Source organism: Puntigrus tetrazona, chromosome 23 (assembly GCF_018831695.1).
Source record: "Puntigrus tetrazona isolate hp1 chromosome 23, ASM1883169v1, whole genome shotgun sequence".
Classification (NCBI taxonomy): domain Eukaryota; kingdom Metazoa; phylum Chordata; class Actinopteri; order Cypriniformes; family Cyprinidae; genus Puntigrus; species Puntigrus tetrazona.
In genome coordinates, this window is record NC_056721.1 from 5,683,954 (window position 1) to 5,710,789 (window position 26,836).

At 39.0% G+C, this 26,836-nt stretch overlaps 1 pseudogene; it reads right to left on the minus strand.

Moving 5' to 3' along the window:
• Window positions 1-529: 529 nt before the first annotated feature.
• LOC122329291 lies at window positions 530-4,523 on the minus strand (annotated as a pseudogene).
• Window positions 4,524-26,836: the final 22,313 nt, after the last annotated feature.

The window sequence follows — 26,836 nt, forward strand, 5'->3', positions numbered from 1 at the left end:
GCAGGAATTCATTAAATATAAATGAAACGAAACTAATCACTTTGTTTTCAGCAGAAGAATATGTAAAGGCATGCACATTAGACATAAATAGTAAAAACATACCAAAATATACCGAAAATAAAGTAACATGATACTACAGTTTCAGTACACATATTCTAGTAAATTTGAAATATAAAAAAGACAAAAATGCAATGCATGTATGCATATTTTTATGTTTTGCACCTCATAAGTTTGAGAGGAAAATCAATTATATATATATATATATATATATATATATATATATATATATATATATATATATATATATATATATATGTATATATATGTATATCATATATATATATATATATATATATATATATATATATATATATATATATATATATATATATAAATCATTCATTCTTTAATCTCAGTACAACATAAAATATAATCAAAAATCTTTTGCCTTATACCATTTTATGTAGCCACACATACATGCAGAGACGTGCGTTTGGCGCCTGGCTCTGGTGTCAGTTTTTCTGTTCTGTATCCAGGATGAGTGCATCCCAGTCACTTTCAGGCACAGTGGAAATCATAAAAATGTCCCACATTATCAAATAACACGTCGTACTTCATCGTCTTCCCGACGGCGAAGTTACCGTGTGTTTCTCTCAGAGATATGACTCTTGTGCCTCGTGTTCATTCGCAGGCCAGTTTGCCGTCAAAGCTGGACAGAGCGATAGCGAAGGCTTGCACCGCACACATGGGGTAATTATAGTCCAGCGTGAACATGTCGTCTGCCACCCTTCCAAACTGCACCACAATGTAGCTATCTGAAAAAGAGTCGGAGTAGCTTTACGTTCGAGCTACAGTAATACAAAACAGAAAACGGTTCTGAGCGCAGTAAGGAATTATCAGAACAATAGATGCTACGGTGTTGACCAGTGCGACTCACTGTCTTTGCTGTGGACGATCTGGAAGTTCTTGACAGAGGCCTGCGTGACCCGACCGGAGAAGTTGAGGGCGTAGGAAGCGTGCCGTCATCGTTCCAGACTGGGGTTTTGTTGTGAGTCTAACCAGGTTGTCCATATGTCTGTTTTGGTAGCGCGTGAGTATGCTGTCGCTGTCCTTGGGGTAAAATAACGCAGATTTGCCGCAAGTGAATAGATGATTGATGTAGTGAGCGTTGGAGTTTCTGGGTCCAGCTAGCTATCGTTATCGGACGTGTAATGGCTGGTGGTTAAATGTTGAAAGCAGTTTTAGCAGCAACAGCTTGCAGTAAAGCTAAATCTCGACCCGGCCTCATAAAAATATATACCTCACCGCTTATAAAAGATCTGTGTTTATGTACCTTGCACTGCATGCGTTTCAAGAGAAATGTCCGCTGAGTTCAAAAAGCGCGTTTCTTTATGGTCTCTAAAAAAATGTCTCAAATGGCAGTAAAATTCATTGGCAAATAGTCCTTAGCGCAAAAAACAGTGCTTTGTTTAAGTTTAAATTTGGTAGTCCACTTTAGACAGGCTGCTAACTGTGAGTAACTTTGTAACTAAGTGCTAACTAACTGTCGTTAATTTGCAACCCATGTCTAGAGTAGAATAGGTTTACATATGCGTAAAGTTTCTGATCGTTCAGTATGTTGTATATGCATCAAAATAAAGCATTAGAAGATATTAAGCAGGCAGCCCACTAATACTCTAAGTTACTTCACTGTTAATAGACTGTCTTGCTAAGTTAAAGAAATAAAGCGTTACCTCGGCTTTGTTTTAGACATTATTGAAATTTGCAATCAAAGCTTATTGAAAAAGCCACTCTAACGCTACTTGAAAATAGAAAACCGCATTTACTAAATCTGACCCTAAAACAAACGGGCAAATGTGAAATTAAAAAAATGCATTCGCTTAAGCAACCATGCAATTTTTGCTTCTCCAAGTCTTTAATCTATTTAACTGTGACACGTTTGACAGGATTTTTACTGCGAGTGTTTCTGGGGACAAATGCAGTGCTGCACCAGGTAGCGCTTACTGACTGACGTTACCAAATAAGAAAAAGCCAAACGTATGTAGTCGGTTATGTGACGCAAGCGTAGTAAATGTATAAGAACACTTATCGTATGCCAAGCTAAAAGTGTTCATAACACAGTGTTGTGTCTATATTAATCCATAATCATAATCTGTAATGATGATTTATGTGAAAAGAAATAAAAGTTGTTGCTGTTTTACTGTCACTAATGCTCACTTCAACCATAAACTGCGTTGAATTGAACTAGTTTTTAGATTTTGGAAGCATGTTTCTAATAAGCCTATGTTTAGTAAGTCTAATTTACTTGCTTGCCTTTTGTTGTAGCATACCACGGTCAGAAATAGCAGTGCGTTAATAACTGAACTTACCGTCAGGGACATATCGGCACTCGCATCATTATCGTCATCCATGCCTGGGATGATGACAGTCATTTTTCTGGGCCCTTTAAACCCCAGCACATTTGTTTCCTGGACAGAAAGACCAGTGTATACAGGGTGCAAAATTTGGGAGGGTCTCAAAAAATATGTTAATGTGTTCTTCTGATGGACATTTTTAGTTTTGTGTAATGTGATCATAGTGGAATACTATCAAAAACAGCAAACATATCATTCATTCATTCACTTTAATAAAGATAACCATACATGCTAAAAAGTGAGCTTCACGGTGTCCACGGTACAGTTCAACACTAAGTGAGTACTCACGTAAATGATAACCGCTAAGCTCTTGCCGGGCGTTAGACATGTCTCTGAGCGCACGGGTCAGGGGTTGAGGCCGTTGTCAAACACTGTGAACTTGGTACCCATGAGATTGGACCTGAAGAGATGCCAAACCGTAAAATCAAGAAGGTGCAGTAGCACACATGCCTGCTCTAGGTTTAGGTAATGCTTTATATCATGCAGGTTACCTCAACTTTCCAATAAAATTTTCCTCCGCCTCTCGACAGGTCAGTGGCATCTATCGATATCAAATAATTAGACGCCGTGCACTCTTTTTCTTTTTCGACCAGCCAGTAGGAAAACCTGCAGGATGGGGTGGAAGAGGACCTCAAAATCACGGCCGGCATTTCAACTGCCCTCTCATTTACTAGAAAACCTCGTGAATTGTCACGAACACAAAAGTGAGAGCAAGTCACCTTCTTGTCATTGTCTAGATGAAGGCAGTAGGTGGGGTAAAGCCCCTGTCCATGCCACGCTTGTCTCTGCCACTTTACACTTGATGGTGGTTCCCTGAGGTGCAGGCTGAAGAACAAACTCCTCAAGGTCATCGAACTCGATCTCTGGTGATTGAGGCCTCTCTCCTCCTGTCAGCGAGACAGATCAATACCTTTCAGAATATACATGCTTTGCCACTCAGGATGGCATTGCCTCAGTATACAGTAAGCCTTGCCTTTTACTTTTCCTGCCTTTGCCTTTCTTCTTTCTGGGCACTTCTATATCCTCATCATCACTTTCTTCTACATGTCAGATTAGCAGCGTCTACATGTCAAACACGAAAGTTATTGTTGTTATTATAAGGAGTTTTCCTTGAACGTTTAAATAAAAGTGATTGATGTACTATGCTCTAGAGCTGAAAAAAATGTGTGCAGACATTTTCTAGTTAATTTCCAGGTGGGTCAGACATATTAATTAGATGTGTATGTAGCATGTAACCACACTTAATGTAAAGTGGGATCAAAATATGAAGTAAATGTTGTGCTGTTCCTTCATTCACACTCAATCATTCACTTACTCTTTTTTCTTGTTGTTCTTCTCTTTGTCCTTATTAGTCTTGTCTTTTTCTTGTCTTTGTTTCCTCCAGCCTGAAACATGGAGGTGGAGTTAGCGGTGGATTTCTTTTTGCTCTTGCTGGGTTTAGTCTCTGGCTGCTTCTCATCGCTGTCAGACTTGATGACTGGAGCTGATCCAGCCAACAAATTTAACAATCACACCATTAGTATTAAGTATTCTTCAAAACACTGTGAACAAGGATGCATAGAATTGCATTACTGAATTATTTAATGAAACATTCCAAAGAATGTTCAGGTAATAAAAAGCCAAACACCTGTAGATTTGTGTGTGTGTGTGCTTGTCTATGCTAAAGGGAATAACCTTTTCATTTTTGACAGAGGACTGGCCTGCGCTTGTCATGTTTATCTAAAAGTGTAAAAATGCAAACAGGTTTTACATGCAAGGTTATATGGCTAGGGTTAGAGGTTAGAAAATATTGTTTGGTCAGTATTCAAAAAATAATGGTCCCCACGATTCAATTACATGTGTGTGTGTATTGCATTATTTTCATTTTAGTAATTTAAATTAAAGTAATTTACATTTTTTTCTAAATTCAAGACATATATTTTTTTTTTCACTTTACAGAAAGGAGAAGTCATTATCAGACCACAAATTTGACAGGATTTGTGAGATTCACAATGATGTTCTAGCAATACTATGATTAATGTATAGTGTTTTAAGAAAAGTTAAATTACCTTTCTTTTTTGCGATAAAATCTGGTTTGTCTCCATTTATCTGAAACATAGAAGCTGGCTCCTTTTTAGCCTTGGCTGTCTTTCCTCTGCTTTCTGATTCACCTTTACTCTCTGCAGAGAGATGTACGTTAGATTAAAAAGTTAGATCAAATAACTCTGCCTACAACAAAACCTACACTGTAAACATGACCATGTTTTCAACAGAAAAAAACCTGAAAATGCTACAGTGAAAACCTGTTAAATGTTTAACGGTAAACAGATGTTTTTTTCTTTAAAATCACTATGTTTCTTTGTAGTTTTTCTTATTATGTTTATTAGGGTTGTCTGTTACATCTAATGTTGTTAAATTAATGTTTATTGCATATTTCAGTTTAATCTTCACCATGATGGTGTTTAGTGTTTGTGTGAATGACTTCTATATATATTTATATTTAAAAGCTGCATGTGATGGGCTTTGGTTCACATGTGACTTTCTCATCTCTGCCTGCATTTGGTGGTTATCAGTGTATATCAAAAGTACAAAACAGATTTCCAGCACTTTAATAAGTTGGTATATTAACATTATGTCAGTTAATGAAATTAATTACGATTTAACTGTAAATGTAATTTAAAAAGCGTTGTTACCGCATTTTTTTACGGTAAATTCCGCAAACTACAGCTGTCAGGTTTTCACTGTAATTTACCAGATTTTTTACAGTGTAAGGTTGATGTACTGAGTCACTGAAGCTAGAGTTCATTTCAATGCGGGTATTTAGCTGAGAGTCTTTATGTGATAGTCAGGTTAGGACCGGTTCCCAGAACTCCTTAGGACTTATTCAGGTAAAGAGTGTCTTTCAATATGAAAATTATGCTGCTGATGGCTCAATACATAAAGGACAAACTCCAGAGATTTAGCCTAAATGTCAAAACAGCTTAGTCTCAGTAGAGCCATTTAGCCACTTCTTATGTCTTTTCTCCACCCACTATATTGTTAAACTTTTGAAACATGCTCTTCACATCCCTCTGTGAAGGTTTTCATTCATCTAGGTCTTTGCTGAACGCCTAATAAGTTAGCAGCTGGACTTTGTTTTTCAATTGTTGAAATAATTTTCTCCACTTATCCAGAGTGGCTTGATCAGACACCCCTGAGGAATGCACACAATTGTCTTTAACAACAGGAAAAATGAGGCCAAGCCTTTACAAGATGAATGAACTGATCCCTAAAAGCGTGAATTCAAAAACAAGGAGTCCAATTCTGCTTGAAAGTGCCGCTACTGCTCATGCAGATAAAGCCCGGTGGTGATGCTTAAGACAGATCTACGCTGTATTGTTCACGGCTAATCTTTCTTAGCTCGCCTAGACCTATGAGCTAATCCTCTTTCCTGAGCAGCAAAACCTCATGCGCATGTACATAACGACATTAAGAGTTACACACACTGAAGCCATTGTCTAACGGTTTCTCTCTGACTCGATACATCAAGTGAGTTGCTCAGAGGGGAAAAACAAACAAAAAAGCCAAAAGCCGCTTCAGGGACCAAAAATACTCTCGAGCAACACTCCCATCAAAGCTGAGCTTGACTCTTACAACCAGCATAAATGCTACTTGACTGTTGAAGCGAATGGAGCAGGGGCCCAAAGTGACCCTTGTTTCGCTTCGTTAGCATGCATTCAAGTGTGAATCACGCTCAGCTGGACCTTTGTAGCGCTGGTTTCTTTTCTTTGGTGGTTTTCTTTTTAGTTTTTCTTGTCTTCTATGAATCTCCTCTTAGTCATCCTCGTCATCCCCTCATCATCGGATTCTGATTGAAAGAAACAGGAGTTTGAAGAACTATTAATATCAACGACTCAGACAATGAAATAGATCTCTAGTGTAGTCATCAATAGCAGAGGTTTGATTCTGCCAAGTTTTCTACTACATGTGGAGAGTTGCATGTGTGTTTTAGTGCATCTGGCTTTCTCCTGTGGGCTAGGGCTGGCATAGATCAAAACTGTTGTGTTATTGACTAATTATAGGACCTCTTAAATGACGATCCTTCTTCAATTGAAGGAATAGTCTAAATATGAAGAAAATCAGTGGGGCCAAAAACAGTCTGATTGGCAAAATGAGGATCTTATCTCTTTTATCTAGATTGCAAAAAGCGCCCTATTTTTGTCATGCAAACTATATTGACAGAAAACATATTGGCAATATGTGATTACTACTGCATATAGTAGATGCAGGTTGAAGAAATCAACGATTTTCTTTTGAAGGGCTCATGTTGTTGATGATTTCCCCTGTGTTGTGCCTATCAGACAGTTGAAAGGTTTGTGACTGTTCTTGTGGAGCCATCAGCCAAATAGTGTTGTCTGTGACTCAGTCACCAAAATGTACACTGAAATAAAATGTAAACCCAATACAATAAATCCTATGAAGGCCATGGATGATTTCTACAGGCTTTTAGGCATAATTTACAACCACATTCATAGTTCACATTCTTCACTCAACCAATTGACATGACAATTCCGACCGCCTCTTTAAATGAAGATGAACCGCTTGCAGTAAACCTGGAGGAAGAATGACTAACTCAACATTGCTAGTAATCACAACGATGCAAGTTTCATATACTTTTTCCAATTTTATCCAACGACCACCTAATGATCGACGCCATAAAGTATCTTCTATTAAACATCCAGTTTAAAACAGAGAAGAATACATATCACTTTATTCCTATAGCTTCACTAGTTTTCAAAAATGGACGTATTGATCTTCCTGTTCAGTAAAATATATTCATTTTCTCCCAGTTGATTATTAAAACTCACATGTACCTTTCTTCTTCTTAGAGTGCTCATTGGCCTTCTTTTTGTGTTCTTCTCTGATGCTTCTTTGTCCTTCTCGGTTTTCTTCTTCTTTACCGCTTGCTTTCTGCTAAGAAATAAGTAATTGACATTTGTTTTAACAACCATAGACCATTCAACAGCTGATCAACACGTCCCAGCAGAGTTAACCCCAAGTGTAGTTTATCACTAGCGCCCATTTCAAGACCTACAAACGCCTTTTTTGTGACACGGTTAGCCTTTTGCAAGCTAATACAATGTTTCTTTTGACCACAGACTTCATTGTCTACATAACCATTGTCTATTTCATTTCTCATCCAAATACACTGCAAATCCTATAAGATGAAGTCCTAACAGTTAAAAGCGTGTTTGAGATGCATCAGACTGACTCTTTGAGGGCGTGCTGTCCTCATCTCCTGACAGCTCTTCACTCTTTTTAGCTTTGCTCTTTTTGGGTTTGGCTTCAGTTCCCTTGGCCTTTCCAGAATCCGCCTCAGGCTTCTTCTTTTTTGTCTTCTGCACTGTAAACGAAGACAATGAATGGCCTTTTCTTCGTGGATTTTTGTGATGGTCGCTAAAATTGAAGCGGAGGTTTTGTACGTACCATTGTCGCAGATCAACGAAAAGCGGCAAAATAATGAACAGAATACATTAGAAATTAATACACGAGTCACTTTAGAACAGGTAACACTTGTTAACTGTTAACTACGACTTTTCCCTCAACAAATTCTTAATTTAGTTAGTAAGGTAGTTGTTATTGGGAAGGGTTAGAATAAGGTTATGTACAATAAGGCTTTAATATGTGCTTAATTAGCACTAATAAATGGCTAATATTCTAGCAAAATAAAAAATACTAATAGTTAACTGTAAAATAAAGTGTTACCCATGAGTCTCTTATTTAAGCTACTTCACTTACACGCTTTCTTACACCTTTCTTAAGGCAAATAATCAGTCAGAAGTGTCTGTACATTCAAACAATGCTCGAACAAAAGAGGTTCAATCTGTTTGACTGACGGTTTAAGACGTGACCTCTTACGCACAGAACGCCAAGGGAGGCCAGACTAGGTTAAGGATATGGAGAAAGTCATAGTCTTACACAATGTAGGCCGGACGTCACAGCCTGCTTCTGTACTGCACGGAGTGGGGAGCATATAATCTGATTAGTTCCCATCTTAAATGAGTATTTATAGACCTCACTTTAACAAAGAGCAAAGACAGTGGGATCTCTTGATCACATGGGGATTTTACGGAAAACCCCTTCATAGGCCGCTAGCCAAGGAGATTCTGTATGACGGAAGAAATATCGTCCGGCTAGTTTTTAATTAGAGTTAATGTTTAAGCACTTTTCATAATTTCAGTCGTGTCTACTCGAGGGTCAGCGAGTTTCAGTGCCATGCTCCAGTGGCCTCGATCAACCCCTCTCTGACATATTCTTTCGCCTTTTCTCTCCCCCTTTTACGGTTAAAAATGTAACAGGATACGCAGGGAAAAAGGAAACAGATGCAAAAATATTTCCTGTTTTTGGAAAACAAACATTTTGAAACATTTAACGTGGAAAGCCTGCTCTCAATTACTTTCAATGACAAAAAAAAATATTTGAGAAAAAACTATGTTTATATCTTGTTTTAATCATTAAACATTAATATCAAATTCTTAAAAATGTTTATTTATTAATTTAATTTAAACCTGGCATTTAACCAATAAAGAGGTACCAGGAACCGTCTAGAAACAACAACAAGAGCCAACTCAATCCATTACGAAAGCAGTGCTTTCCTTTTCTAAAGCCTTTCTGTATCCTGCCGACAGGAAAATGCAATCATTTTGATGATCAAAGAGTCGTTTCAGCCAATCAACATGTTACACAATGCCTAGGCTATGAATTATACCTATCTTAAAGCCTAAATGCTCCCTTGGCTTTTTTTAATCCAGTGTCGAATGTATTGCCTTCTTCATAAACAAGAAATATATTTCAAAACAGCTTGAATCCAGTGATGCATACACCAACCCTAACACTAAAGCTGGCATAAAATATTGACGAAAGGCTTTCCTTTATTAAAAAGATGTTTGATCATATAGTTTATGGGTAGATTAATCAATTTTAGATTCGTGGATAGATGAGATGGACTGTTCCTCGCCATCTTAAAATATAGCTACAGATTGGTAGATAAACCGGTTGGCTCTATGTAAATCACAACATACTGCATGTTATGTCCTGCAAAGGAACAAACACAAAACCCTAATCAATCAAACAGACTTGCATTAACTTCATCTGACAAACCTAGGCTTGTTCAGTACCTTCTAGTTCACGTGTGTATGCCTGGCACAGAATGATAAACATTTACTGCCTAAAACATCCAGTATTATAGGCATTTTTAACTCTTTTCAGCTCTAAGACACGACAGCTAAGATGTACCTTCTCTGAAGACATGGTTATCGAGATGACATCGGTTCGATAGTAAAAGTCCAGGCAAGAGAGCGGATGAAGCGCTCATGTGTGTTTATATGAGAGTGCGCTGAGGGCGTCAGTGTGGCTGATTACGAAGGCTAGTTGAGTCCAGAGAGCTTGATAATAGGATTCGGTGTAAAGCCCATCTGCCTCAGGAGCAACCAAAACAACTCAAGAGGAACGCACCTTTTACCCACAAAATAAAATAAGTTTCCGTTATTGCGTTAGATAAAAAGGTAAGCTGTCACAGGCATAGTACATTATTTATCTCTAAAGTGTGCGTGTCAGTACCTCAAAGTTACATATTAGTTGCTAAAGTGTACATATTAGTTACTCAATGGTAGGTATGTCATGGACGCAGCTTTTGTACCTTTCTTCTCTAAGAGTGTTAGGTACAAATCTTAAGAGGTACCGTACTGACCCCCCAAATGGTAACTCAATATGCTTTAAAAGTACACATTTTAAGTAAGCTTACACAGGGTGTCAACCCAGTTAGTTTTGTACTTTTTTTCAGCGGTTATGCAGATTATTAATGACATTTTTACATTTGGGAAGGAGTTTCAGAATATTTTAGCAACAGCGCCACTCAGAATGCATCATCTTAATAAGTTTGTCATCCAAAGAGCATCTTCACCTTTCAGCGGAAGAGTGTATTTATTTAATAACTTATTATTTAACTAACTTATTTATCCAAGAATGTTATTCTTTGGGTGTTTAAACTGAGACATGCGCAAACGCACACTGGTCAACACCTGATGCATGACTCACCTGGGCGCTGACCTTTTTGGAGTCATTGTTAGGAGGGCTAAGAGATAAATCAGCATTATTAGCAAAGCAGATACGCTTATTACGATATTTGTGGTAAGGCCCTGCTCACCAGTCTTCTGTCCAGACCTCCTGTAAGATCTCTTTCTGCAGAGGCATGGGGTGAAGACACCAAAACCTCCCGGTTCTTCTCCAATGAGATCTCCAAAGCTCACCCAGTCAGCGAATCAGAAAAAATAATAATCTCAGCGCTCATCAAAGCACGCATCAAAAATATTACCGGTGATTATTAACGTGGCCTATGAGACACGGCACGCCTTTGCGTGCAGGCTGGGTTTTACTGGTTGTCTTGAAAGACCAATAAGATGAGAGCGCTGTTTCCCAGCGTGCTTTTAGCATTAGTGTGCCATCTGTCAATGGGGGACAAACCATTACAAAACCAGTCACTGGAGGTCTAACCCATCCACTTGCAAAGATTTAATAGGATTGTGATCAGAATTAGAGGAGCCACATGTCTCTTTGGGGAGCTCACACATAGGTACATTAAAATCATGCTCTGTTAATTAAATACAGTAGAGAATAAGTTACCATAAGAGCAAGTGATTCATGTCTCATTATAGCATGACGGTGATTCATTTTATTTTTTGATACTTGTATTATAATGATTTAGATGCTAAGGGTAGAGAAATGAATAAAACAATGTGCATTTCAAGAATACAAAAACAACAACATTAAAAATAGCTTTGTAATAGTAAAATAATACGTCCTAAACATTTGAAATAATGGGACTTATAGAATATAAACAAATATTTTCTTTCTACTTTGAATTTCACGTTACTTTACTATCCATTTCTGAGTGAAACATCACTTTTTTGTTTGTAGAATCACAAATAATCATGTTTAAACGATACTAAATAGTATAGCAAATGTACCTTTTAATGGGGTTCGTATGTGTAGCTTTTCATTTTATTTTATTTTAGTGTTTCTTTATGTAGTTACCAATACTTGCCACAAGAGGGTATCACAGTATTTATTGTAGTTGGGATAAACTCAGTTCATTCAAGCCATAGTTCTAATGTATTTAAAATATAGTGCAAACTGAAGCGCTTTTCTGTCATAATGCATGTGTTATAAAACTGTGTATGTTAATTAACACAGTGCGTTTACCCTTTAACACTCTTTATACTGACCACACAATAAATGATCGCAACTTTTAATAACATGCAATGTTCAGATGCGTGTGAAGGCGTCCCGTGCATTAACAGCTCCATCCAAAGCGTGCGCTAATTGAACCTCTCCATTTCCCGTCTCCATACTCGCAAGCGTGTGGGCCGGCTGCCAAGTGTTGAAAACACGACCGCATCTTTTAACCTGTAGCTTTAATTATGAGCCTGAAGTAGGGTGTCAGAGTTCAGTGGCCTGGCACACATCTCCTCCTGACCCGCGGGGTCCAGCTCTGTCCTCTGTACCCCTCTCCCTGCCTGATTATGGCAGTTCAGACTAATGGATCTCCTGGCCGGCTCTCTCTCTCTGACAGCCTTCCCAACAACTGGCATGGTGCCCAAGAGAAGCCAGTGAATTGACCCACTGTGGCGAAGCTCCTCGGGCCTTAAAGGGACAGTGTCACGCTGCAACCTGCTGCCGACCGACTTCCTGTGTGCTTTTTGTGTTTTCGCAGGGGAAAGTACGGGGTGAATTTAGGTCAATCCGGACGTATTTTCTCAAGGGCAAAACTCTGCCTGAATTCATCCCTAAAGTTCAGGTTTAGATTTCAACTCCCGACAGAATCAAATACACGTATGCGTCATTTTAAATAATGCATGCTCCGTTGAACTGGCCAGAGGAAAAACTCATTCAAAATGCTGTCACTTTGAAATATGGACACTTAAATGCACGCTAATCGTAGTTAAACGAAAAATTACTATGATTCATATTCATATTAAATGCAATTAGTTGGATTAGTTGCTTTTTGACCTTTTAGACATTAGACATGCTAATTTTAGACATTATTATAAGTGAACTTTTAAAAATTGCTCTTAAGCGTGTAAAGAAATGCATGATACTGAGGTCTTTATTTCATTATGTGCAAGTAAATGTTCTTTTTTTTAGGTTTTTAAGTAGTTCAGTATTATTATAAATATAGTGCGTCTACGCAATGTTTTTGTGTGACGTGTTTTGCTCTTATTGGAGTTTTGTGTCGTTAGCGAAGCGAGGGAGCTAGCATTGGAACGGAGCCCGACTGATGTCTCTCTCGGTGTAAAGTGTTGGCACGAACGTCTTGTTCAGGATAATGCACACCCTAACAGATTTTCAGGGTACAGGGCGCTCTACATCGAAGGAAATCAAACAAAAGTAAATGAGAAACTACGGATAATATGATAGCGTCCTTAGGGGACTGAAGTACGGGGCAGAGTGTGCCTTATTTTGCAAACACACACACAAATACACAAAGGGAGGGTGTTAAACAAAGAGGAGAGCAGGCGATGTAATGAAAAGGAACAAAAGGCGCACGGGAGGTGTTCTCTTTTCTAATAAAAGGCTGTCAGATGATTTGTCATGAGTTACAGTACAACAGGCTCGGCGCGCTTGAAAGATGGCATATTCTGACGCCCTCACAGAGAGCAGATGGAGGGCAGTGTGAACAAGTGCACATTTCTCCCTCGGGGCCTTCTCAAATGCTCCTGTCCTCTCACTGTATCCACACACACACTCACTCTGTGGTGCTATGGTTTCTAACTTCTGAACTGAGTCGCTTTCTTAAAGCGCCCCTATTATGCATTTTTAAATAATTGCAAAAAATTGTAACACAGCTCCAGGTGACTGAAAACGTCCTGCAAAGTTATAATTCTGAAAGTGCACCGTGTGTGAAGTTATCGTCTCTCAAAAGAAAGATCCGCTTGTTTGTTGGTCTTTTCTTCTTGGTCTGAACGAAAAATGTAAATTCGTTCTTCGCCACTAGATGTCGCTTTTGGAGCAGTAAAAATACCTGTTTCACGGTAACGCTGTACACAAAACAGCACCGAAGTTCACAAACACTGCTTTATCAGACGTTACACACATGATGAGATTAAAATGAGACCAATCGACCAATCACCAAAGATTAAAGGAGGAGTATAGAAAATGAATAATTTAGTGAATCGAATACAAATAAACGACGATGCGCTATGCTTTAAATTGCACAACTTGCATGTTGTGTATTTGAATATATTTTTGATGGCTTGTATGTAATGATAATGTTATGAATTAAGAACGTTTAACCTTACATTTATGCATATAAACCTTAAGTAATCAGAAAATTTTAATGAAGTACTTTTAATGTTCTTTAGTATGTTAGTCACATCAAAATAAGTGGTTTTCTTTAAAACAAATATGAAAACAACGTAAATTCATGACTTAAGCCTTGATTAATAATTAATTTAATGATATTATATTATCTACATGTTTTTAAAAATACATGGAATATATATAAAGCATACTTTTTCACAAAAGAGTTTTCAGACATTTCTGCTTCTTATAGACAAAACCTGTTTGATAGTTTACAGGACAGATTTATGACTTACAATTGTGAGATAACAGATATATTGGGCCTCATTCATGAAACACTTTCTCTGTAAATCATTCATAAGACCAAGCTGACCGAATCTGAATGGGTACAAAATGCAGTTCTTCCCGAAATATGAAATATTAAATTAAATAACTTTTTTAACGCATACAAAACAGAATTTGGAGCTATTTCTGAAGACATTTCATTTCATACGTGAACCCAGTTTGTAAAACCATTCTCATGTTCACTGCGATTTAATTCAAGTTGACCTTTTTCTGTTTTATAAATGAGATCCATAGATCCGTAGTGCGTTTATGATAATCTTTGTAAATTAATCATTTATTCGCCAAACAATGCCATGGTCTATGAGTGGAAAGCCTTTCTTGGTTCGAAAATGCTGCAAGGGTTACTTATAAACTAAAGATATTTATAGTTGGGTCGCACTGTACTAAATAAACACACCTGTATCGCTAACTCAAACGTCTATGTAAAAATAAGTCATTTTTGTACATTTTCCCTAGTTAAACGAGATAACTCTAGGCCCTCATGCTTCTCTTATCAGTTCGTCGGCATATTATGTCAGTCAGAAGACCAGACTATTTTCATGGTACTACTTAAGAGTATAGGGGCATTCTGGGAAGCTATTTTATTAGTTCATTTAAGGCCTAACATAAACACGGAGATATCAAGAAACTTTAGAAATGCTTTCTCGTGAGCACTGGAAATCGACAATATAGACAGCACTACACGATATCTTGATATTTTTCTGCCTATGACAGCATGCATTATATAACTTGATATTTGTGCTCTGGAAATGTTTTTTTTTTCCACAAGCTGCAATAAAGAATGCAAGAAACAGTCTACTCTAGAGATTAAAATAATTGTGTTTTCCTCGCTGTTATGGACTAAAACGACAGCATTAGGTTTATCAGCCTCGCCACCAGTGGATCTTCTGCAGTGAATGGGTGCCGTCAGAATAAGAGTCCGCACAGATGATAAAAAACATCCCAGTAATCCACAAGAAATGGCTCCAATTGAAACCACTTTCAGCTAAAATACGTATCTATATATTCCATAATAACACTTCCTTTGGTGAAAAAGTCCATCTCTGGTTGTCCTCTCATATTAAAATCCACCCACAAACAGAGCTGCTCTGGACCGCTTTCATATTTAAACCAAGCATTTATCCCCACATATTTCTCTCCTGACTCAGACAAGATGAAGGAAATCAGTTTGAAGTTGATGATGGATTTATTTCTTACAAACACACAGTTTTTTCAAGTCAAAAAGCATTAGTTGACAGACTGGATTAGTGCGGCTGTTTGGACTCTCGTTGTGTCGGCACCCATTCACTGAAAAGGATCCATTGATGAGCGTAATGCTACATATCTCCAAATCTGTTCTGATGAAGAAACAAACTCATCTACGTCTTAGAGGGAAAGAGAGTGAGTACAAATGTAACATTAATACTTTATGGATTTTTTTTTTATACAGCGCATGCAAATATTATGGCTTTATAGCATTTTGAAAATGTCTGCTTGTTAGTGTCCCAAGCTGCACTGAAGCCACAAACAAACTACAGGGACTCATTTCAGTAAACACAGACGGCCTATACCGGCCTCAGCTCTGTGGAGCATATAAAGAAGCCATATTAAAACATTAAATGTCACTATATTTTACTTTTATAGATCGTCACCTTCAGCCTTCCCACATTTTTAGGGTGTGTTTGGCAGGTTTCAAAGCAACATCATGACACACGTTCAGTGTTGCAATAACACGAAGCCCTCAGGGATCGGGGTGGCGTGTTGTGATGTAGCTATTTCTCCGAGCTCTGTCTCTCCTCTGAGAATCTGGGTTAGAGAGACATGTGTCCTGACTTGACCGGGGTTTTACAGGCGGGGCCATTGTTGATTAGTAACTGGCAATAACCAGGACAATCGGCTGCTCTGTTGTTTGTACAGAGACACTATTGAGCCCGTCTCAAACACATACTCAGCTATGTATTTATCCTGCTCTTGAACGACGGGGCATTTTATTATACTTCACTTTGACCCAACAGCCAACTGAAAATCAGTGTCCTTAGCTGAACCTGCCAGGCTCGTGCAGTGTCACCTTCTGTACTAGAGTGCTAAGAAGACTGAACATGCCCGCATGTTAGCCGTAACGCTTTTCATGTCGGTTCTATTACTTTGACTTTATGTGCGTTTAAGTGCAGACAATAGTAGCTTGGCTTTATCACGCAAATGGGATTGTGCTAACTAAAACGCCCTTAATGCTAGTGTTTGGTGGCTGGCGTCACGAGATGCCTCAAACTAGGCCCCCTTGGTTACTGTTGCTATGTCAAGGTACGGCGCTCTCACTCCACACGTAGTGAAAATTCATCGCCGAGCAAAGAGGAAACTGACAACGCAATGACAGACAAGACAGAGCAAGGTTTCTTTTGCTACTGAAACAAAGTCTCAGCTTTCAAATGTTGTCATTTTGTAAGAAATGTAACCGTTAATAACTATTAATCTTGTGGCTCTTTGATGAGTCGTGACAGATCGTGGTAGTGACTCAGTTCGAGGGGCATGTGAAATGATCATCTCACCCTCTGCACTAGTTTTAGCAGGAAATAATCATGAATCAACATTAGCAGGTTGTTTCAACCACAAAAAGATAACTGGTTTATCTGTCAGATTCAGAGTTCAGTCAAACCCCCTGCAAAGGATCAATTGTAAGGAAGTCACCACACAATCTTCTCTCGAATATTATTACAGTTAAAACGAATATGAATGTAATATGTTATGAATCGTGAGCGAATCTGTATATATATTTCTGTACTTTTTAATTTCTGTGACTTCATGCTGCACCAATTTGTAGTCCATTTACCTGTATTTTATGTAATTTATGTTGTATTCTTTTACCTTACTTTTGTTCAAGATTTCCAGGATAGAGACATTTGGTTTTTTGTAAAAATACAAACAAGTTTGATTAGACTGGCATCAACAACAATAAATGCCGAAAGCATTTTTAACTCTCATTTAACTTTGTAGTAATTTCGTAGCAAGTTACATTTTATTGTAACCATTTAGCATAGTTTTTTCCCAACCAGAACAACCCTAATAAAAATAAGCCACCTTTTATCATGCTAAAACTGTAGTAGGCCTACCCATGTTTTTTTTGATGTACTGATTATTATTTGAATAGCCACAGCTGTACTGCAAATAGCACAACCATGGTTAATTTGTGGTTATGGTTTCTGGATTTTGGTTTTATCTGTAGTACAACAATGGTTAATTTTCATAACAGAACACCTGACTGCCACCATTTACATTTCAAATCACATGTAGTAGATTAATCAAGCTGCTCGGTATGTTTTTTCTCCACCAATGATAATACACTTCCACCACACTCACTGAAAAGAGTGAGGACCACTTCACTCTCTTAAGCACTCCAACAGAGCTTTCAGCGTGGCACTTAGGACTGCTTCACAGCTTCATATTTCAGAAATATGTCAGGTGGACAGAGCAGGAGGAGGCTGGTCCTTTGATGAAGTGGGCAATGAAAGAATTTGTGGTGGACGTCTCTCAAGGCAAAGTTATGTTCCATTTAGAGGATCGTGTTTGAATATTTACGAATGGAGCTGAAATAGAAAGACATCTAAAGAGGCAAATGCATTAAAATACACAGGAAGCATCACTTCCTTTAAAGTTTCTGATTTGTCTATGTACATACACTGAAGCAAATGATGTCCTGTTGCTCTGCTGTATATGATGAATGGTTGAGCTCTCAGCTTGGAATCAAGCAGCCAGTAATGTAAATGTATACTAATGTACATGAATGTTTGGCCTTTGCATGCAAATCATCGGTTCAGAGCGATGCCCAAAAAGAGTCTTGCAGGCTGAATAAAAATGTGGATATGCATTAGTTTGTGGAGAAGTTGTCAGTATTTACTAACTATTGTCTCATTTGCTTCAATAAACTCCTATATTTGCTTCTAGTAAGGTTGTTAGTAAGTTAGTAAGGTTGTAGTTAAGGTATGGGGTCGGATTAAGGGATTTCTAAGCACTTAAAAAATAACCATTAATATGCTGGTAATAAGCAAGCTGATGAACAACAAGTCGATCATTAGAATTGGTCCCTGAACTAAAGTGTTAGAAAATGCTAATTCATTCTCTGACAGTAGGTGGCATATTCAAAAAAGCAGAAATACTTTAATAAACAAAGCGCAATGCAACTTTTAGTTTCTGACACCTGATTGTCATAGAGAAGTCAAGAAGTTGTGCATGCAGGTGTGTATTTGAAGCAATGTTTGTCGCCCCAAATATTCTCTCCAAACATTAGTTTTATTGTGCTTAAGTGTGTAAGTGCTGACAGTGCTATAAACGCCAGTTAGTAGAAATCATAACATAGTTTGCGATTCAAAAACCTTATCTTTTGCCATCAAACATTTATAAATATCGCAAAAGTGCAAGTCATCATCTCCAAACGCACTGGCCTCACGGAAAGTAAAATAAACAATCTAGAAAAAAGGGAACTACGTATGAGCGACAAGAACTTGTTTAAAACAAGCTCTGCAGGTAGAGCCGAAACATAAATGTGACAGTCAGCTGCTCAGACCTTCCATCAGTCATTCTGAGCGGCGCTCTGTGTTTTTTTATGCAATGCTAACACCTGCGGAGTGCACCAAGCCAATGTCAACAGTTCAGGTTGGAAAGTGAGATGACTCCGGAGCCACAGACCCAAAACAAACACGCAGAAAAACAATCAGCGCACAGGCATCACAGCCCATCCCGTCCAAGCGTTTCCGGGCACATGCATTACACAGAACGCAAGAGCACAGACTCTTCTTTGAAAGCGCTCAGGCGCAGGTGGACCGAGGGTCTTTTGAAAGGTACGCTTTACTGTACGGGAGTAACCGGAGCTGGACAGGATGGCATGTGCAGGAAACGGTAAGTGCCCAGGGAGGTGTACACCTCACACACATGAAAAGGTGTTCTGATCTGTCCCACAACAGGCACACAGCGTCTGACCTAGATTCCCCCCTATCCTGTAAAAAGCTGCTCTGCCAAGTAAGGCAGAGTGGGAAGGGCTGAGCCGTGGCGCGTAGCTTTTCCCCATCTCTCTCTTTCTCTCTCTCTCTCTCTCTCTCTCTATTTCTCGCTCTCCCAAACATGGGCGGAGTGTAGCGTGGCCTTTTCAAACTCGCCCGGCTGGCAAGCAGACTGGCTTTTGGAAGCAAGCAATGCTGTTTTGAACTGCTGCCAAATGAGACAGCCTCTGCCGGCGCAGCTGAAACTTTTTACAGCCTCCCCTCACTTCGACAGGAAGAGACATGGGGAGCAAATTTGTAGGAGAGGGGAAAAAAGAGCAAAATAAATCTTTGTAGCGTCTGCAACTAAGGCACTGCATCAAGGATTTCCTTCTGTGCTTTCACGCTCCCCAACTTTGGCAAGGCGCCATTCGAAAAAAGATGTTTAAAAGAGATGTTTTTTCTCTCTCGCTCTCTCTCTGGGAGGACTGAACAGGGAACGGATGTGCTAGGAAGTGAAGAGTTCAGCGAGTTCAGTAAATGAGAAATATGTAAATGCATCAATAACAAAGGAGCGGTGACGTCACGCGCTGTGCTGCCCAGGACACTGCCTGAGAGCAGACGGGACAAACGTGGACTCATTTGACAAGATGCCATCTGCGTACTATAAAGCGTATTCCTGTTTTACATCAGAGCTTTCTGGCACAGGAAGAAGACCCCGCAACAAATGAAACGTTGCAGTCACTTCCTCTTTCATGATAAGGACTTGAGGACCTCACCAACTTCTAGCGTTATGACTCCGCTGGAATTTGCAGTAACTTTCTCAGAGCCTATTTGCATAGCGTTTCGCTACTTCTAAATAAATGACTGCATGCAAAGTGCAACTTGGATGACGCTGTCAAACACAAGGTGAGTCATAAAACCAACTGAATCAGTCAGGCAAAATGAGATTACCCGAGTGAGGTGTGTTTAGAGACTCTTTGAGGAAGTAGCACGGTCCACTCATGTCATGTTTCAAGAAATCCAAAACGCAGGCGGTGACAGAACAGCCTCTGGATGTGTGTAATGATTAGCGAGGACTATAACTCGAAGGCTCAAACTACCTGGGACAGATGCCAAATGCTGACAAAGGCAATCATTGCATTCCCAGGGGAGAGAAAAATCAACTCTTCATCCTCTCAAGCTTCTTTCAGGAGGGTTATTTATATTCCTTAAAAACACCCAAAGCATTGACTAATTGCTGAAGGGGTCGGTCACATGCTTTGGCTAAAGGGCAAGTAAGTATTAACCTGCTCTGGTGTTTCTCGCCTCTTCTACTGGACTGATCAAGTGTTTCCCTTGAATAATCAATTCTGAGCCCTTGTTTTCCAGACTGTGTACTTGGTGATACTGGCAAGTCGGGGTACAAGTTGACCCTCTTGCATTCCCGTAAAATCTAGTGTGTCACGTTTTGCTTGCTATAGTTTGGTAACCACGTACCTTTATAGGCACTTTGTGATTTTCGGCACGGCAAACCTTCTCGTCTTGATCTCTGATTTGTTTTACGTTACTCAAACTCCCTTTCTTTCTCCACCTCCTCTCTCCTCTCTCTCAGTTTCTGTCTTTCACTTCGCATCCTGTGCCAAAGTGGGCAGGAGAAAAAGAGCTCGTGGTGAGGCGGGTGAAACGGAGGCCGCTGTATGTGCTCTTTCTTCAGCCACAACCCCGTGGAAGAGCATGTTTGGTGGTAGCACGTTTCTAGGTCTCTCTTTCCGAGATAGGCGTAGTGTATGCAAGAGTCTACTCTTCTCGCCGCCATGACCCTGCCTTGTGTTCTTTGACGTTGAAGCTTCTAGTCTGCAGGTATTCTGCTTTTTTCTCGCTTTCATACTTAATCAGATGCCCTGTAGATTATTCTGCCACTTTTTTAAGAGATTCTCGTAAAGCATCAATGTCGATTCTTTCACTCAGCAGCTCTGGCTCTCTTGTTCACTGTTGTCTTCCTCTTGTAAACGTGTCTGCTTTACCCCTGAGTCCATGCTTCGGATTCCGCCATTTCTACCACATAAACGACTTTCGGACGAAATGATTGTTGATGTACATTTGAGAAATGTTTTTTAGGCTCGGATCTATTAACAATAGATATCTTTTGTTGATATTTTCGAAAGTTATTTTCACGATGAGCATACGCGTTCCTTCAGATAGCTTGCACGTCCCTTTAGTTTTGTGACTTTGGGTTTGTGTTTGTTAAGGATTTTAATGATTTTCAACTTACAAATAGTGTTTGGCTGCTACCTAAATGTTTTTGGAGGAAATTAACACAGTGTTGTGTTTGGATATGATGCTAGTGTTTCGAGGATGGCCTATAAATTACACTGTAGTCAAAAATATGTTTTACGTCCCTTAAATTGTCTTTTATTTTTGAACAATAGATTACAGTTAGTTTTGAGTGATTTATTTCTTTAAAAAGAAAGTACCAGTGAGAGGAACCTGTGGCAGAAATAGTGCATTTAAGAAGGTTTAGATTTCGTATTGAGTATACAGTATAAGAGCGTTGTAAAATACTCTTTATATTCAGTAGGTATTCTTTCGAAATGCTTGACTTGTTTTTATTTGAATGCTTTTTTTTCTGTTGTATTTGCAATGGCGAAATACACAAATGCAAAAACGAAAACAAAATAGAACTAGTTTGGGAGAAAAATAATGAAATTGGGACCTAACTGAATAAAATTCTTCACTAAATGGCATTTGTTACACAGATCGGCAGATGTAACTGAATGAAATACTGATGAAATATTACAGACAGGATGCAACAAACAGGTGTTTTATTCTAATTTAAGGTTTGTATAAAATGAAACAATTAAAGACTAAATTTTAGCTATTGATCATAATGTTAGTGTGGTGACAATCCATCAGTGCAACGATTATGTTTATATTTAGTTCCTTTTTGTCAAATTCACAGTTAATTCCTTTAAAATGGGATGAGCAATCGATGAGATCTGATTCTTTTGAAAAGGTGACATCTTTTTTTATTACGAGGCTGTTATAACTAGGACGAAATTACGCCGCCATTTAATGGCATTAAAACTGCATTGATGAATTTGATTTAAATCTTTGTTTAAAAAAAAATTACAAAGAAAAGCTCTCAAGATGGCGTCGACGTGCCACGTGTTTGTGTACTACTGTACTAAGTGTATTTTACTTAAAGGGATTTTTTGAGGGACTTTTTAATGGAGTCTCCTTCAAATAACAGCAACGTTTTTAAACATATCATTATTTAACATCAGATCGGCTCTCCACGTGCAATCAGTTATGGAAAAGCTGTGAAAAAAATGGTGCTGTTAGGTTTAAACAACCCATGATGTGCTGATATCTGATGATTTAGCTTTAGAGCAAGGATTTTTCTTGAGTAATGTTCTTTTTATTGCTCGTCAGCAGAAGGAAAGAGGGCAGGTAATTTGCTGCTTTTTAAGCTAAAACCAAGAGAAGCACAAAAGTTTGCATATACATGTTTATTTTGCTCAAAGACAGAGAGAGATGGCAACAGGAAAAAGTGGAGCGAGGAGGAGGAAAAGGAGAGCATTTCCTCCACCCCCTGTTCTCCTCAGATGAACTTATCATGTAGCGTCATATTTTCTCTCGCTCCCTCTTTTTTTCCCCCCTCTTTCCCATACAGCTCCACTCCCTCCTACATTTACTGTAGCTGACAATCAGATGCACTCTGGGCTCCGACCCCACATTAGCAAACAGGAAGTTTCAAAACAAACACCGTTTAACCTAAAAATACTTCGATTTCGCTGCATGCACAACCAAATCTACAACCTCTTACTGGAACAGCCCGAGAACAGCAGCGGTTTCGTAATCTCTAAGTATTTTGAAAGTTTTATTTGGACGAAGCGTTTCGAACGAAAGCAGAAAATTTACTGCAGGTGAGAAAACACGCTGAAAATGCGCAGACACGCAGCATATGCTCGGGCCTATTAGTTACATGGCCCCAGACGGGGGCAGAGATCTAAGTCTAATCTGCAAGGTCTTTGTATAAACAAGGCAAGGCAGAATCCTTATCGTCGAGTTTCGATGAGTAACAGCAGGCTCTCCGGAGACCGCGTGACAGAGTCAACCAAGGTCAAGCCAAGCCCAACTTCCTGTTTTTGGGGACCGCTATTTTTGCTTTAAGGGCGTTTCTCTCTGGTGTAGGTTGATGACAGGAGATCATAAGCAAAGTGATTAATGACATTTCCAAAGAGTTATGGATTAACTCTTAAAGCAGCGGCGCGGACGCAATAGCTGTCACACGTACAGTGACTGGAACAGGAAGAAAAGTGTTGCTGAATGTAGTTCAGGGAAACCGTACGATGATTCATACGAATGAAAAATATGTTTCATGTTAAGAAATAAAGCTAATGCTACGATGCTAGAACTCAATGGTATGCTGGTCTACAAACAAAGGATTACAGATGAGATAGCAACATTACTATTAATAGTAGACACAGAAACATGCATTGTTTGTTCGTACCCTATCTCATGTTTTCCTTGATTTACGGTTATACGGATGCCAAAGGGAGTTTCAACGGGAAGCTCCTCCTACGTTAAATTATCGTTTCACAAAGGCATCGTCTCAAGTTCCGTATTTTTATTTTTAAATGTGGCCTCCTATACTCTTCCTCTGCCAACATCCCCCACCCTTCAAGGCTCTACCCACCACCCTCTTCTCCGTTCATTGAAATTCAGCCTGGCATACAGGCACTGCCCCTTTCTTGGCACCAGACTCAGGGGACTCGGCGACAGAAAGGAGGAGAGAATTAAAATGAAAACAAGAATATGTATCAATTTCTCAATCGCTGAGCTCATGCCAAACAGTCAGCCGGTTTCGATGGATCTGATGCTTGGTTATCGATAGCCATTTTCGGTGTACGATTTCAGCGAATATCGTAAGCACATATGGTCTTGGCAACCATAACGCAGTGGGAGGCGTTCAGCAGGCTAATTGATTTGCCTGTTTACCTCCTGCGATTGGACGGTCACAAGGGCTAACGGCTGTGTCCTTTGATCGCTAGGTAAGATAGAAGGCCTTTTGTTGATCTGATTTGTTTACCTCTTTTCTGATTTGCAAAACCCTCAGACAGGGAAGTAAGATGATCCTTTCTGGCTATAAAATGCTTGGTATATGATTACGCCAAGAAGCGGCAAGGCATAGATGATGCGTAAACAAATGCAGGCAATTAAAAATGGCAGCCATTTCGCTGTTTCTTGGTAGAGGAATATATTTTTAACATTTAACGTTCGTTTAATGGCGGGTTTTGTCATGTATCACAGTGTGGGATATTAAGCAAAGATCCATTTAACCTTTGTGATGTTTTTCATGTGTTAGAGGCACTGGCTCGTTTCCAAATCCTAGTGAGCTGCCTACGTAGGAAGCACTTTTAAGTCATCACATGTGCTCTCCTGATATGAAGGCTGTTCCAAAAGGTAAGATACTCCACTTTAGCTAGATTCTGAGAATTGTAATGCATTGCATGAGTCCTTCAGTGAGAAGCTAAACCCAGAATGCATTGCAGGTTTAATGATTTTTCAAAGATTGATGCCATTAAATAAAACATCTAAAAATTAATCTAAAATATTTTACTCAGTATTGTAGTGTGCATTTTCAAGTGTAGTAGAGCGGTAGCTTAGCCACATGCTAACACCAGACTCAACTGAAATCAGTCTTGAGTCGAGTTAGTGACTTCCACAGTCTTCCACATCAGTCACTTATAGTACCGCCTATGTAGGCAATAGATTGCAAGTTCACTAGATTTGGAAAAGACCATTTCGTCTGCACAGGGCAACTGTAAACTCATTCAGATTAAGTTGCTTAATACATAATACAGTCTGAAGTCTTTGACAAAAATGCGTGCCGTGACAGTTATTAACTTATTCGGTTATTAATCTGGCGCCCATATTTTAGGCTATAAGCTAAAGCTGATTTAAAATGAATAAACATGTTGAATTATTAACATAAGGACACTAATGCCTACAATGCTATGAAGTATTACAAGCAGATTTGTAAGAGCTAAGTTGTTGATGTTAATGCTACGACTTTGTGTAACAAGCCTGCATGCATTTAGTTTCACGGGCTTGCTTTTTAATATTTATGCATGCAGAAACATTTTACCATTCTAAAATGAATCAATAATCTAATTTCAATTCCATTATTAAATATAACCTAATTTTTAATAGGCTTTTTCAGAGTTAATCTAAAACAATTTTTGGCATGCCGTTTTAGTAGCGGTGTTATTTATTAAACATGTCATCTACTTAAGTGTCAAATTTAGCAGGCAATTAAAGTCACATTTCAATCACTTAGGGGAAATCTCCTTACAATACTGTAGTGTTAGGGTGTGGTCATAATTTGTCATTAGCATTTAGCTCTTATCATTCTTTTAGATGATTCTCTTAGTACAATTAGGTGTACTTTTTTTATACAAATACTTAACATTTGTGAGCTCATTACTGCAAACTATTGCCTGAATTCATTTAATGAAGTGTTGTCTACCTAATATAGCCACTTTTACATATGCGCTTGTATTTTATGGTATCTCACGATTGCGTTTTCAATTCCACCCACACTATCTACGCTGAAAGCAACAGATAATCTCTAATGCTCTCTTAAATACCCATGCCGTAAAAATCAGGGCATTTGTGTCTAATTTGCATTAGCATTAGCATTACATATTTTTAAAACACAACTAAAGAGGTCATTTACATATGAAAAAATCTAAGCTGCACTAAAATGGACCTTAATACCTGGCAAAGGACCAAAAGCACTGGTTAGTCTCCATCAACGCGATTACCGCATATAGGGAACAGAAGGAAGACTAGTTCCCCATGTAATCTAAAATGATCCAAATGCCACATCTGTCAAACCATATTAGCATATTTTCCTCTTTCACGGGCGAGGCATCAAACGTTGTCCTCGACTAAAGAAGCAGCTCTAGAATAGCCAGTACATCAAACACGCAAAATGCTAATGCCTACATTTTTCTTTGATTACATTGCAGTTGTGTGTCGTTACTGATGGTGTTTGTATAAAATGCACAACCTGATGAACCACATAGCTGATAAGAGTTCAGCGTGTTTTGCTACACAGCTTCTGACCTGACCTTTACCGAAAAGTTAGCAAATCCGAGTTGGCACAGCATGCCATCTCTTTGTGATTCAGCAGACTGCGTCTTGTGCCAAAACTTTTCAATCAATGTCCTGCCAAATGGGCCAGAAAGAGCATGTGTATGCTAATTAGCTAAGAGGACTTTTGTATGTTAACAAATTGCGAAAGTCAATGTCTGGAAGAGATTTGCATGTTTATTTATGCAAAACAGACATGCTCCACCTCTCAACGCCACACAATAACTGCTTTTATCGGCATTTTGCTAATGTTTGGCGTCTCTGGGCGTTGCTGCGAAAAGGGTAGCCTACGGATACGTGGGTTGTAAAGCAGCAACATTCACAAACTGAGAAACCGATTTAGCTGGATGCTACTAGGTTAGAGTGCTGATGTTTAGAGATGTTTAGCTTCGTCACGTATGCTAGCATGCTAACGGGGGTCCAGAAGCAGATGACTTCCACAGCATATCTGTTCGTTTTGTTGTGTGTGAAAGAACGCTATTGACTCGAGGATGAATCTTGGCTTTCTTGTGGTTGTACTGATGCCAGGCGTCCTTCAGTGCGTCGAGAGGGAGACCCTTGCTCTTGCAAACAGCCTCTGAGAACAGTGAACGCGTGAATGGGTTTTTCAGGCACACCTCGCAGAGGTTGCAAGGAATGCACAGCACTCGCACCCTAAAATGGCCGAAA